Source organism: Meleagris gallopavo, chromosome 30 (assembly GCF_000146605.3).
Source record: "Meleagris gallopavo isolate NT-WF06-2002-E0010 breed Aviagen turkey brand Nicholas breeding stock chromosome 30, Turkey_5.1, whole genome shotgun sequence".
In the NCBI taxonomy this organism is placed as follows: Eukaryota; Metazoa; Chordata; class Aves; order Galliformes; family Phasianidae; genus Meleagris; species Meleagris gallopavo.
Genome location: NC_015040.2, coordinates 1,913,515 through 1,926,400, shown reverse-complemented (window position 1 = coordinate 1,926,400; position 12,886 = coordinate 1,913,515).

The following is a 12,886-nucleotide window of genomic DNA, read 5'->3' as shown; positions in this document are numbered from 1 at the left end:
GGGCAGAGTGGGGGTTTGGGGTTTGAGGGGTTGGTTGTGCGGTGTTCCGGAGGTGACAACTTCTACCCGCTTGGCTTTGGGAGTTATTGACGGATTTGTTGGTTTGGTTTTTAATTTATCGGGTTCTTTGATTGTAAGGTCGTGTTGTAAACGTTAGAGCTCCGAAAAACGGAGCAAACGTCCCGGAACCGAAGGAGTTTTTTTGTAGGAATCTGGCGAACATGAGAAGAAACGGAACGCTGTGAGGGTGCGGTGGGAACCGGGGCGGGGAGGGAGCAGCGCCGGACCCGGCTGAGCCGCTCCTCCCGCCCTGCCGACACCGCCCGGCTCGTCCCGCCGTGTGAATACAGCACGTTGTGCCACCGGAGCCGCTTCCTCCCCCCTCCCCGAGCGGGGCTGTGTGTGTCTGTGCGCCTGTTTCCAGCGTGAGTTCCTGCGTTGGGATTCGATCTTTCTTTGACTTAGGGATGAAAGTGATTGTTTTCTTGGGTTTGTTTTTGGAGGAAGCAAACCGTACTTATCGAAGCGGGGTAAAGTATGACTTCGAAAAACGCTTTTTTTGTTCCTTAAAGTGGCCACGCGCAGCTTCAGAGCCATTGGTTGGCCAAGGTTTTCTCATCTGTTCCAACCCAAACTTTTTGACTCTCAGCTACAAACCCTTGGAGAGCGCAGAGCCACTGCTGACATGGGGTGGGGAAAGAAAGAAAACAGAAATCTATCAAAATGTAAAGCTGGCTTGTTCTGCTGTGAGGCTCATTCTATGAGTGAGAGACAAATTCTTTACTATGAGAGTGGTGAGGTGCTGGAACAGCTGTCCAGAAAGGCTATGGATGCCCTGTCCATCCCTGGAGGTGTTCAAGGCCAAGTTGGATGGAGCTTTGGGCAGCCTGGGCTGGTATTAAATGGGAAGTTTGGTGGCCCTATATGCAGCAGGGGGGTTGGAGATTTGTGATCCTTCCAATTCTGTGATTCTGCTCGATTTTACTTCCTGCAGTGGTTTGCTTGAGTTCAAGATGAAACCATCTCCTCGTAGGACTGAGCTATGAGGTCAGACGCTGACATTAGTGCTGGGATAGGGGGCTTCCACAGAGGCTTTGTTGTTTCATTTTGAAAATCATATTTAAAAAAAAGGAAAAAAGAAGCTGTCATCTTAGCACTCGATATCGCTGTCCCGAGGGGTATGATGTTAGTTTGAATCTTGCTGGGCACCTTACATTTTGCCTTGAGGTGCATGGGGTTGTGAGTGTGCTCTGCTTTTTGTTTTAAGCCTTGAGAGTTTGGGTTCTCAAAACTGTTTCTGTACAGCAGGGTTTGGGAATGTCAGTCTTTCCAGAAGGAACTTGGGATCCTTGTGTAAGTGCAGGATCTTGGCCTGAAGGGCAAAAACACATGCAAAAGTGAGGACTGACAGCTGCAATTTCTTTGTCCCTACTTGCCTTCTGCATAATGGGAAAAATACCAGTGAATCCAAGAGTGCTGATAAGGAGCATCCAGTGCTACAGAGGAACGCCAGGTCTGTCAAACTTCCCAGTGGTTCCCATAGGCACTCCCTGCTTTGCATTTCCCGCTGTGCCATTTACATCTCATGAATTCCTCTTGTGGCACCATGTCCCTGTCCTGGGGCCCTGTGTGCCAGCCCTGTTTGCTGTGGAAGAGCCCAAGAGCACGAAATCCCAAGGCTGGGCAGCAGGGACACAGACTGCTGGAGAGGAGGAAACAAATGGCGTGGCTGTGGCTACAGCCCAGGGCAGCAAATCCATCCTCACCCTGCAGTCTGCCCTCTCTAAGGACGTTTTGTATGTTTGTCACATAGGTTTGCAAGGCTGGCGTGCAGGTCAAGGTGCAGCCTCACAGAGTGACCTGGGACAGTGCAGCAGGGTGGGAGGGAAGGGGCTCCCATGCTAAGACTTGAACTGAGTGAGGTCTGGAGAGTCAGCGTTAACTTGTGTGTTAGATAGGTATCTGTGTGCGTGTGTACTTGCATGATGGGACAGCAGAAATACACTTCTTGTATCCTTTTGCTTGTGTGAGTAAGAAATGGTAATTGAAGGGTGTAATTTATGAAGACGTGAGCAGCTATTGCCTCCAATGGCACTGACAGATGCTGTGTGTCCTTGCTGTCTGTTGGGGTAAATTAGAATCATGGCACTGTTTGTGCTGGAAGAGACCCTAAAGCACCCCCCATCCCCAACCCTTGCTGTGGGCTGCTTGCCCCCCACTAGATCAGGCTGCCCTGGACCCCATCCAACCTGGCCTTGGGTGTCCCATCCCAGGAGGTGCCCATAGCTTCTCTGGACAGCCTCACTACCCTCATGATGAGGAATTTCTTCCTAATATCTTCCTAATATCTTGTCTAAGCATACTTTCTTGTGATTCAAAGCCACTATCTTGTCCTGTCACTGCACCCCCGATAATGATTCCTCCCCAGCTTTCCTGTAGCCCCTTTTAGGCCACAGAAGGCTGCAATGAGGCCTCCCTGGAGCCTTCTCCACCCTGAATGCCTCCAGCCCTCAGCCTGGCTCGACAGCAGAGATGCTCAGAGGCTGCAGCATCTCTCCTCCTGCACCCGCTCCATCAGCTCCACGTCCTTCTTGTGCTTCCTCAGTGGAGAGCATTCAGCATTTAGGTGCCACTAAAAGTCAGTCCTGCACTTGTTGCCATTCCTACACCTTTTCTGACAAAATGTCTTCAGAGCTGACATCAGTTTAAAGCCTCAGTCAGCACAGCTTTTCCTGGCTCCATCAAAGTGAAATAGATGGCGCCAGTCATTGTCTTTAAATAGTCTCATACTTGTAACACCTCGGAGCATTGACAGCTGTTAAGTTGAATCAGAACATGGTTTTGCTTTTAATACAGGCCTATAAACAAAGCTGATTTAACGTATTTAGCATACTTCCCCCGTTCTGTTTTAATGCTCTAAATCTATGTGCATCCTGCGGTGTGCACAGTCACAGAACAGGGAGGGCAGTGCTGATTCAACAGGCTTATCTTACAGCCGCCTGCTCAGCCAAACTTTCTGTTGGAGAAGGCCGAGTTATATTTAAACCCGTTTCCCCCTTTCCCTCCCATGAAACAAATGCCAGCACTGCTACCGCCAGACACCGGGCAGCTGCAGCCTGAGCTGTGGGCCTGAGCACTGTGTGTGCAGCCCTGAGGTGTGGGGTTGTGTTTCTCCTGTTTGAAATGCACACGGGCTTTCTTTCTGCGATCCGTGCTCTGAGAGGAGGTGGTTTGTTTTGTTTGTGCTGGCAGTGCTTTATTCCTGTGTTCAAACATTCACAAATCCACCTTATTGTCTAAGAATGTGCTGGCTTGCTCGTGGTGGGCTGTCTCTGTCTAAGTAATGTGTGAACTAATTATGCCATAACTATATAAATAGATGAAAATGTATTCAGCACAAGCCACGTACCTCTTGATACACTGAGCAAAGAGGAATCCTTTTGTAAGGGTACTACTTCCAAACAATCACTTTCCATAGCACAGATAGCATGGAGATACGTCAGTGCACATTGTTAGGCAAAGTCTTTCCAAATAAAAAGAAGGAAACCAGCACCTTCAGCGTTGGGCCAAGTATTTATGAATGACAGCCACGTTTGTGATACAATGTGCATCATTCAGCTGACTTGTTAAAACAGTGTTTGGTGTGGACGTGTAACTTCATGTCAGTGATTGAAAGTCTTCCTCACCCAATGAGATCCAGCTTGCTTATCATTCCAGGTGTGGGCAGCATCCATCCAGCACTGCATTTACAGGGAAAATTCTGAAGTGCACGAGAAGCGAAGCTTCTTCCCAAAGAGAGCTCTATGAACTGTTTTGGTTTATTAGTCTGATGTTACACAGGACTTAAGAGCTGTAGAAGTGCCAGATGAAGGCATTGGAAAAGCAGATCAAAGGCGATTGCTGAGTGTGCTTTTCCTCTAAGTGAGATTTCTATTAGAAAATTAAGAATTTCTTTTTCAGAGTTTAACAAACGCCAAAGAAGTCCCAGTGTGGTACAAATGTGTCCTAGTGGCAAAGCTGTGAAAGAAATTGGCAACTGCCAATTTGTTGCTGTTGCTTTCAAAGAAAAAGTGGTCACAGGATGCTGTGCCAGTGATGACTGCACAAAGCAAATACAAAATAGAGTCCGCTTCTTTGTGTTCTTGTCACGAATCAATACTCTGCTGGAGGAAGTCCTCAACAAGAAGGAAAGTTGCACTGACTGGACCTGCACCCTGTGCTCATGCACCACTTTGTCCATCAGTGTGTGTTGAAACAATCCAGGCTCCACAGATGGCTTTGTCTCTCTGAGGTGGTTCTTCTCTGGCTTCACAGCACGTGGGTGTCTGTGCACGCTGGGAAGCCTGGTGTTTACCTGTCCTCTGTGGCTCAGCAACTTCTCATCCTATCTTTGGGGTGTTTAGACTTTCCAAAAGAAAATAATGATTGGTAGGAATGCCTGGAGGGGAGGATGTCTGAATTCTTCACCCCTTTTAGGGAGGACTCCTGGGTAGTCAAAACCTGAAACGCAGTGAGTGCAGGAGGTACAGGTGCTGCTGTGCGTGCTGCCAACCCTGAGGTGCGTCCAGCAGTGGCTCTGTGTGGGCTCAGCTCTCCTGTTTGGGGGCAGTTCTGCTGAAGGAACATCAGGGGAAGGAGAGAAAAACAAAAAAGAAGAGCAAGTGGAGTGACTACAAGCAAACAGCCTTCTAACTGCCAGCTGGTTAGTTGTTTTTAGACTATTCTTTAGTATTAGCCTAAGATCCCATTGCCACCGCGACAACCCTGCAACAATTCTGGATAATTTCTGGCTCACCACCTAACACTGGTCAAACATTCAACTTTTGGGGGAATGTGTTAGTTATCTGACTTCTTCTAATCCATATTGAGTGTGGGATGCTGGCAGTTCAGCAGGTTTTGGAAGCAGCCTCCTGCTGACAGGTAACATCCTTCATGTGCTGGGAAAGGCAGCGTTTTAGTAACACTCTGTAAGTGCTGTAACCTCAGTGCTCTGTGCATGGATACATTTCTTCTTCCTCTTCCCTCCTCCCCCCCCCCCAGCTCTCTTGGAAGGCACAGTCAGAAACCAATCTGAAATCCTTCTCTGGGATGTGATACGTGGGGGTAGACGTGAGTGCATATGGACTGGTTCTACTTTATAGGCAGTCTGTGCATTTAGGTAAAATATTTTATGTGGTGTTTATTCCTACACCCTCTTCCCCCTGAAGAAGATGAAATGTGGATCTTCTCAAATATTCAGTACTTTAAATCGTGGGAGGAAATATTTCTTTAACAGGTACAGATCATGAGAGAAATAATGGCTTCTGGTCACCAGGCTGATCTTCACAGCTTACCTCTTCCCAGGAGATATTCATTCTCTACAACATGAGCTCCTCTCACCTGATGAGAGGAGCAGCCCCTGACCTGGGCTGGGTGCTCTAAAGCAGCACTGCTCCTGCTCATGGTTTGGCCTTCTGGTGCTATAGATGTTAGATGCTGTAGGAACACCTCCTACAATAGTTTACACCCTGACCAGGAGATGTTTACAGGATGGGAGCCTCAGCAGGCAGTTAGAGAACCAGGACTTTGTCGTGCTGATAAATTTACATATTTACATTTCAGAGCGTTGTCTTGTGTGCTGTGACCATTAGATAATGACTGCTTCAAATTATACTGGAGCACCAAAAATGCTTTTTGATATCTGGTTTGGACACTTTTGTTCTTCCCAATCTAGACACTGGTTAGAATGCTTTTTAAAACAAAACAAAGCATACTCAACACTGCTGTAGCATTTAATAAATTGTGTGCTCCTAAAGGTTTACCTGAGCACTGAAATTTTGTGTCAGTCCCGTATTTAACCTGGCTTAAGGAAGATGGAACCGAGTAGCAGTAACTTCTTTCAGACTTATTCTCCATTATCAGTTAAAAACCATTCATGTTTGAGCTGTTACAATCTGAGAACATGTTATCCAAGCTCTGTGCAGGAGTACAGCAGGGCTGGTGTCTGCCCCAAGGAGTTTCCACTGGAAGGCAGAGCAAGGATTGCCTTCTAACCAGGATGGGGGTTAATGATTTCATGCTGGCAGCACGCTTTGCCGTCCCAGCAACCTTCCTGCAGTCCCTGTCCAAGACATTCCAGTGCTGTGCCTCATCCACTGCCTGCTGCGTAATCCTCTGGATTGTTGGGGGAACGGCTGTAGCCACAGCCTTTGGTTACCAGGGAAAAGCTTGATGTGTCTTCAAGGGCCTTCAGAACGCGAACGTCTTTGGGCTGGCTCAGCTACAGAGCTCTGCTGGATGGGATCAGCATCCCTGAGAGGAAACCTCCCCTCACCTTCAGGGAGGAATGAGCTGCTGTGTTACAGTCACAGACTCTGTTATTGGTGCTTAGTACATAAACTGCAAATCCACGTTTGGGAGGTGATTTGTAGGAGACAGTGTCCTGGTTCTTTGTGGCCCACAAGGTCAGAGGATGCTCATTGGTGGCCAGGCATTGCCCCTTTTTTTTGTTGCCACGTTTTCGTGGCTGATTGCAGCAAAGCAGGGGATGTCTCTCATACACACGCTGTGGACCGGGCTCATTTCTGCACTGATTTCATGGATGCAATCACCTGTAAAATCCCAATGCGATGTATTGTAGTGCTCAGGAGTTCTTAAGTCCCCTGTGGTTGCTCAGTAGGGAAACATGTTTTGTCTTTAGCTCCACAGGTAGCATGCCTTCATAGCTCATTAGTAAAAAAGTGCTAATCATCACTACTTTAATGAGGACTGAAAAGAAGAGATTTTAATATCAAAACATCTGAGGATGTCTGTCAACAGAATGTATGTGTTCATTCAGACCCAGGGCTATATCTGTAGCTCTCTGAGGAGAGGTATGCGTATGTTTGTATCCATATTTATATATATATATATATATGTTATGATGCAGTGTAGTTGCAGAGTACAGCACGCCAAAGGATGCTTCTTCCACATTTGTCCCCAGACCCAGTCCTTGCTGGGTCTCCCAGGGAGCTGTGCCACCTCGAGCTCCCCTGCAGGACCATGGCACGTCTCTGATCTACAGCTCCCATCTTCTGCTCCAGGCTCTGCATCTAGCAGTACTTCTGAGCCTGTTTGGGAAACCTTGCTTTGATTGCTCTGTGCTTTCATTTCCATGTTTCAGAAGGGAAAAACTCAATACCTGTCTTTTTCTGGCTGGTAAAGATGCTGAAAGCATGCTCAGAGACACGTTCTGGGCAGGAGGAACTGGAGGAGAGGACGGGACGTAGAAATTCTTTACTTTGAGAGATGCTTGTGGGGGAAAAGAATGATTGGAGAAGCTTTTGCTGAAGTGCCTCAAGCATAGTGATTCTTCAGCCTGCTTTACAATCCAGCTGAACACAAGTAGTCAAAAAGTGAACGTTTCAACAATAACATTCGGTAGCTCAAACTACAGGAGAGGTAAAACCGTTGTTCGGTGTCATTTTGTTTGCAGCGTCTGATGAGCAACACCAAATAGTTTCAGTGACACTCCCTCTGATTGCACATTTTAAGAGACTATTTATGCTGTGGGTTGAATTTTTCCAGCTGTATTCTAACCTCTTGTCCTTAACACTTGAGTCCTATTCTTAAGTGCCGCAAAATTACTGAATTAATAGATCATACATTGCATTTCTTATTCATGTTCCCTGAAGAATTACTTAATACTTTGGTGAAGAGTCTCTTATTATTCTATTATTAAGGAATTTTTGTCATAGCTTTCCTTTTGGCAGCTATTTGGTTCAACTTGCATTCTGATGTTGGAACATTACACAGTGTGAATGCATCTTCTGATTCCTCACTGCTTTCTTTATATATGAGGACTGAATTACACGGCCTAAACATTATGCAATGCTTTTGTTGGAGAGAAGGGAATTGGGTATGGATATATTTTTACTTTACACTTCTGGCTTATTGCCATCCTGGATTAATAGTGAACTGAAAGTTGGGAAGGAATGACAGCTGGTGGCCTCCGTGAAATTTTTGTACTTTTTCCTTTTTCTATGAAAAAGGTATTTATAAAAAAGGATTTATGGAAATCAGTAGCTTGTAGCAGAAAGTTAAGATAAGGGTTGAACCTGCTTTCTCTTCTCTGGAAGCATCCGTCTCCCCCAAATCAGCAGTAGCATGTGCTGATGGATGGAAAGTGCAGGATCAGTTACAGAAGGTATGCAGTAACGGGGTCCCATAATGGCTTAGCAGGGCAGGATTTTCATTCTGCAGTCTGACCTGCCCTCCACCCCCCAGCAGTCTTACTCAGCTGGGCACAGGGAGTTGGCTCTGCAATTCCTTTGGGACAAAGCGTGCTGAAAACCTGCTTTGGAAGGTAAAGTCATCTCTGTACTGATGCCATTTCATGAGTTTATATCAACAGCGAGTGTTTTATCATTGCAGAAGCACAAACAAAACTCTCACTGGGACACACGTGTGCACAGTTGCAGGAGATCAAGGCTGCAAACATGATTCGGTTTTTTGTTCCCTGCAAGGGGAGACAAGCATCGTTGCTGTAGCTTTAAGAAAGATGCAGTGTTTTTTGGTGAAATTAATGCAAACGGCTTGGAGTGTTCCTTGAGTCTGTTTTTTGAATTGTCTCTCTGAACATCACATGAAATGAGAAAAACTGAGCTTTCTCTTTTGGAAGAGTGAACCTGGAAATTCAGGCTGAACAAAATCTGCTTTTTTGCCTTTGAAATAGGCAGATGGGATCACATAACAAATCACTTGCTGATGTTTATTTTGACTGAAATCTGATGTCAAGTAGCATCCCAAGCAAATATTTAAGAATAAAATACCATATTGCTGACTTACAACTCTGTTGCTGTTAGTTTAAACTAACTATGGTTATAAAATCCCTCGTATTGGCATGGGTTCTGTCACAGAACAGTCATTGTTTGTATATAGTATTTCAAGCCCGTTGTGTTTTCTGCTATTACGTTAATGGAAAGCATGTTTTGACATCTCCCCTTAGCTCATTGACTAAGCTGCCTAGATTTGGAATTCCATCTGGCTTCAGTGAGGGAGTTCTTCCCTCTATTCCCCACCCGAATCCCAGTACGCAACTGAGCCAGAAAAGGTTAACTGCTTTTTAAGGCAACAAATCATTCTGCTTTTACAATTGGCGGTGCAAGGGCCTTGCTGGCTACCTGCTGCACTGAGGCTCTGGAGGTATTGCAAGCTTTTTTAAAACCCTTCAACTTGTTTGAAGCACGTTTGTCTTGTAAATACCTTCAGATCATGGCCCGTGAGAGACCTATGACTCAGGGAGTACGAAAGGGTCAAGTATGGATGTTGTAGAAGCCCCAGCCTGATGCTCTGAGTAACAGAATGAACTGGTGTTTCATTTGACAGTGCCAAAGCCCATCTGTAATTAATGCTCCCCAACCTGTCCTCTCCCCTCCCACCTCTTTTTTGCTGCTCTTTGTCTCGTTGGGGATGAATGCTGCAAACAGAAAGACTAACGTGAGATCAGTGTTAGCACATATTTTCTGATTTTCCTTAAAGAGTGGTTTATGGAATTCAGTTAATGAAGGGAAAATCGATGGAGAACTGAAATGGGTCAATAGCCAAACAATTCCTAATTTGGAAAGGAGAAAAAAAAAAAGGAAACTGCTCAATACTGCTGAAAGCTGTGAGTGCTGACTGCCTCCTCTGATGCTTTTTAAGCTGCACAGCTCAGACAGGAGAATGAGGTTGAGGTGATTTAATCAAGCCACCTGTGCAATCTTTCCTATTGAAAAACTCCACTGAAAGCTTAATAGCCCACAGAGAGGAGTAGGATCTTGGCTCTTAATGCTTCAGCCTGAGCTCCCTCTTCTTCACTTAATGACAAACCTTCATTGTTCTTTTCATCAGAACATAGGAAAAGTTGTTGCTGAAGACTCAATGGAATTCACTATTTTTTAGCCACGTGCTTTTTAGAAAAAAAAAACAAAAAAAAACAAAAAACCAAGGCTGGGGTGGGTGTGTTACTGGATAGCTCTGGAGCACTTCAATCTGCAGTACTGAACTTGGGCTTCTGCACGCTTTGTCTTCCAGGCAACATCCCTGCAACTTCTCGATTGCTCCAGGCAAAAGCAGCTGCTCCTGCTTTATCCAGCTCTGATACAGAAGTCTCTTAAGTCAGTTGTGGTGTCTGTGAGGGAGGTTGGCCTTGCTTGGAACAATAACAAGTTTTGTTGATCCTTGAACTGTTAACTGGGCTCTGTGTGACTTAGCCAACATCTGGCCAGCCCAGGCAGCTCCACATTCCCTCAGGACCAGCAGAAGAGCCCCAGTTTCTCTCCCCGTGGCAACTGCATTCGGTTTGAAGAACTGAGATCTGTATAGCTTGCTGAAAGGGGACGGAGAGTGTGCAGGCAAGGGCTCAGGTGGGCGCAGGCAAGGGCTGCTGCCTGGGTTTGGTGACAGTGGCACAGCACAGACCCTCAGCCCCAGCTGAGCATCTCCCTATGGAACAGAGCCTCAGCAAGACGTTGCCATTTGAAACATGGACAAGAATAAGAAGGTGTCCCAACTGCGGTGCTTATGGTCAGTAACTTCTGTTTGTCAGCTCAATCCAGCACCACCTGCAATCTCCCAGGAGAAGGCGGTGATGTTTGGGGTATTGCTTCTCACTCTGCCTCTCGTGCTCCTCCTTCAAATGCTGCACTGTGTACAATATGCTCCTCTGTGAGATGCTGTTGGTGTTTTTAACTGAGGAAGTATTCCTAGAAAACATTTTTCTTTGCTAATGTCACTGCACCTTTTTTGCTGGTGTTTGCTGTGCTGATTATTTGGCCTTGGGAATGTTGTACTCTCTTCTCGGCTGCTGACAGCTTTCCTTTTCAGAGCAGATGGATCTGTTTCTTCACCTCTGTATAATTTAGATACTATTGACAGTTTAAGGAATATTATTTTGCAGAGTAACTGTCCTTGCATTAGACTGCAAATTAATGAACTCTTCCATATTTCCGTCTGCAAATTACGAAGCTGTTGCATGAAGTTTACTATTAAAAAACTGTAGGAACTGCAGTTTAGTTTTCAATTTGTATCAAAACCGGCAGCCCTTTCAGTGGGTGTGTTTCAGAAATGAAATGATGGCTGATTTTGGTTCAAATGTGCTGTGACATTAGGTTACTTTCTTTAAATAGAGGGGGGGGAAAAAGCAATTATTGCTTCTCTTAATTCTGTAATAAGGCAAAGCCATGTATAAAGAAATTTGTTTTAATACTTGAAAGGTTTTGTCATCCTCAGCTGTAGGCCACTGTTGTTGTTTTTAAGTGCATTCCCAGCTCAGGAAATGTCTCATAGTTTGAAGAACAAACATTTTCTGTCAGGCCTCTATTAAAGGAAAGATTTAACTTGAAAACTTCAGTTAAAATAGTGACATAAATCAATAGGGTGCTCTCAGAAAGCAGCTACTACTTTCTTTGTTTGGAACGAGGGAATTTGAAGTATGATACCGAGAGGTACCCCTGTTTCAATCCTGCCTTGGGGCGAGAGTGTAGGAATCCTCAGCTGACAACACCGCATGGCTCAGCCTCGTGCATTGCTCACCAGCTCTATTTGTGCTGCAGTGAGGCCTTCGTTCCCCAGAGGAGGATCTCAAATCAGGCCCTGCCCCACGCATGGCTTCCTTTTGCAGCCTGGTGGTGCATGGATGTGCCAACTCTGTGCCAGCTCTGCACCGTCCCGCGTGGGCTCTGCTCCAGCAGTGCCCAGTCCCTAAGCAGTGGCATTCCTTGCATGCCTTCCTGTTTGTATCTCAGCTACACAACATCTAATTACGCTGCTACACAACAGCCAGCCAGCAAATTAACATTATAATGGATCTTAAGGTTTAGTAATTACTCAGAAATGTCACCGGGCTCAGAGTGCTGTGCATCCAGCTCAGCAGCTGTGCGCAGTCAGCTCTGGCTTGCCTTGCCCTTGTCTTGCAGGTGAGAACTTCTGCACATCCATTCTTCTTGAGGTGTTGCTGTCACAGAATCACAGAATGGCCAGGGTTGGAAGGGACCCCAAAGATCACGAATCTCCAACCCCCCTGGCACAGGCAGGGCCACCAACCTCCACATTGAATACTAGACCAGGCTGCCAGGGCCCCATCCAACCTGGCCTTGAGCACCTCTAAGATGGGGCATCCACAGCCTCTCTGGGCAGCCTGTTCCAGCACCTCACCACACCTTCCTTTGCTATAAAGGATCCTGGTTATTACCATGCAGGAGTGTCACCTAAGTTTTAAACCAGGCTCCTGAGCAGTTGGTGTATCAGCACTGATGTGTGGTAAGGAACAAGGCCTCAAAGGGAGGTGCAAGACCTTGAGCAGTCCTGTGTACACCGAGGCTTCAAACATTGCTGTGAGAGGGCCTTACTGCACTGCTCAGGCTGGCCATACACGTGGAGCACTTTAAATATTTATCATAGCTAGGGAGAAGACAGTGAAAGTAACACTTCTTTTGGTTCAGGAGCAGTTCCACTGTTTTGTACTGCTGCATTTCTCCTGTATGTGCACAGGAGGAGCAGGGAGGAGCTGCACTTGGGGGTTGTGGATGGAGGCATGAGCTGGTGTTTGTGCATGGACTTGGGAGATGTCCTAGGCAGGGATGAAAGAAACTTGTACAAAGAAGAACAGGAGTTTTTATCTCCTATTGCTTGGTTTTTACTAGCTCACTTATTAACGTAGCATATTCCTACAATAAATCTGTTCAGTCATAGTTTACTGCTTTTCAAATATGAGCCACTTACATCTAAATTGCTGTGTAATATGGAAAGTGACTGCCGTGGTACCGGTGTCCTCCAGGAGCAGTTACCCTGTTTTGTTACATCAGTGCTTACTGTTTACTATAAAGTTATATGGTTGACTTGTAGGAATATGTTGCCAAATTTTTTTGCAGACCTGAAGTATCTCTGC